The sequence below is a fragment of the Triticum aestivum genome, chromosome 7B, assembly GCF_018294505.1.
Source record: "Triticum aestivum cultivar Chinese Spring chromosome 7B, IWGSC CS RefSeq v2.1, whole genome shotgun sequence".
Lineage (NCBI taxonomy): Eukaryota > Viridiplantae > Streptophyta > Magnoliopsida > Poales > Poaceae > Triticum > Triticum aestivum.
In genome coordinates, this window is record NC_057813.1 from 617,130,755 (window position 1) to 617,133,328 (window position 2,574).

The window sequence follows — 2,574 nt, forward strand, 5'->3', positions numbered from 1 at the left end:
AATATTCACACAAGTTCAATCTGCTGACGTATTCCGTGGCGTGACATCACACCACAACCAAGCCTTTATTTGAAACATTTTTATTGTACCATTTCAGCACGTTTAGCGAAGCGGTTTCCTTGGCACGTCCTATCGAAGCAGAGATCGTGTTCCCCTTATTCCAGGATTCCCATTAATACGGACTTGCGTAACCCAACCGCGCCCGTTGCCACGCCCCCTCCATCGAAGGCGGGTTCCAAACGGTCACGGGGATGGCTCTTGGTATTCTTCCTCTTTATAATGAGACCAAGGCCCGTTCTTTTTATTCAATCCTCTATCGAATCCGCCCCTCTCCCTGAGTTCCAACACCAAGGGCTCCGAATTCAGGTACCTTCGATCCTCGACAATGTCCGGTCCTGATCTACGAGGCCGGTGGATGCCCTCCTCCGTCACGGAGGAGGACGTGCTAAAGCTGAGAGATGCCAGGTATTTAACCTACGAGATTTTGCATAGGCTGCCTGCCCGAGGGCAAGTTATCCCAACTCCCAAGCCTGGCGAGATCGTCATGTTCATGTCTCACTTCCGTCGGGGTTTAGGCTTCCCGACGGATCCCTTCATGAGGGGGCTCATGTTTTACTATGGGCTGGAATTCCACGACCTGGCTCCGGAGTCCATCCTCCATATCTCATCATTCATTGTCGTTTGTGAAGCCTTCCTCCGCACTACCCCTCACTTCGGCTTATGGCTCAAAACCTTCAACGTGGAGCCGAAGATGATTGAGGGGCGTCAGGCAGAGTGCGGCGGGGCGGTTATAAGCAAGAGGGCCGAAGCTCCATGGCCCAAGGGCTCTTTCCAAGAGGAGCTCGGCTTGTGGCAACAGGAGTGGTTTTATATCACCGCTCCCCGGGGCAGCAGGCAGAAGCCGCCGCCCGTCTTTCGCTCGGGCCCTCCACAGCAGCTGACGTCATGGGTCAACAAGGGGCGTGACTGGGGGCCGCCCAAAGACGTCCCCCTGTTGCAGGACCGGATTCGAGTCCTCCAAGAAAGGGAGATCAATCTGGTCGCAGTGGTGCAGGTCATGTTGATCCGGCGCCTACTGCCCTGCAAACGTCGCCCCCTCCGCCTGTGGGAATTTAATCCGGAGGGGCCGCGAGCTCTTCAACACTTCATGGGTTTGACTCCCATGGAGATGTATAAACTGTTCTTCGGATCGCAAGAGACGCATCCGGAATTGACCGAGGACGCTGGCCTAAGCTGCAATCGCCCGGATACTCAAGTAAGTAGCCCTGTGTCCGGACACACCATCCATTTATTTATCGTGAGCTTGCCTTTTAACCAGCTATCCCTGGACAGGAGTGGATAGCGCAAGCAAAACTGATACGGTGTCCGGCCCCCCTCCCTGAGACCACGCAGGATCCCGTGTTAATCAAAATGTTGGAGGTTGCACCTTCAAATGAGGGCGAAGGGGGGCACGGGGAAACTGTCACCTCTGCCAAGGAGGCGTTTAGTAAGGGAGGAATCGAGAGTCCCTCCTTCCAGGGGGAGAAGCGGAACGCTTCCGAAGACCCGGAGGCCAAGGCCTCAAAGCGGGGAAAGAAATCTGTACCGGAAGGTCCTGCGCCAGAAAGCGCCCCGGCCGTACTGTCTCCTCGGAGGAATCAGCCCTCTAACGAGCCGTAAGTAAAAAGGGGGATTTTATAATTATTAGACACCCCTGCTTAATGTCTAAAGGTAACCGAAGTTTTTACCTTGTAGTTCGGATCTCAGCCCATCTCAGCACAGCTCATCTTCGGGAGACCTTCGTCCGGAGATGATGGAGAGCGAAACGCCTCCATCTGCCGCCCCATCGCACGGGGCGGACGACCCTGAGGTGTCGTCGCGGAGGGTCTCCCCGAGTCCGGCGGGGCCGGAGAGTTCGGCACCCATTGGAGTACGGCCGGTGGAGCTGCATGATTTGCTTAAGAGGGCGTCCATCTTAGAAGATCACCACACATTAATGGGTAATGTGATTGAGAGGATCTCGTCCGCCGAAAGCGGGTTGTATAAGGCCGTCGGAAGTTTAGTGAGGGGATTTGAGGTACGCAAAAAATGACATACCTGTTGACAATTTTGCACATGAAGTGCGCCCTGTATAGTAGCCCCTGAGACTTGGTATGCTGTCGAAAACGGCAGCGTGCCTAGGATCATAATCTCAGTTATTAACTGTCGCCTTTCCTATGCAGGTGGCAGAACGTTCGGTGGCCAGCCGGACGGATGGATTCGCTGAGCTGAAGAAGCAACTCAACGCTGCAGATGCGGACATCTTGCTGGTCAATAAATGACTTGATGAGTCACAAGGTATGTGATTGCGCCGTGGTCGCTTAGTAAGGGAGCTGATTCCCATTCCTTACAAGTTGTATGCTTGATGCAGATGGTGCTGCTGCTGTGGAAGACCTTCGAGCAGAACTTGCTCGGGCCAAGGAGCAAGCTAGAAAAAGCGAGGCGGCTGCCTTGAAGGCAGTGGAAGAGCTAGAAGCCGAGAAGGCTGCTCACTGCCGAAGCAGGGAGGAGATGGCCGGAATGGCCATGAAATTAAAAGTTGCTACCGACCGCCCG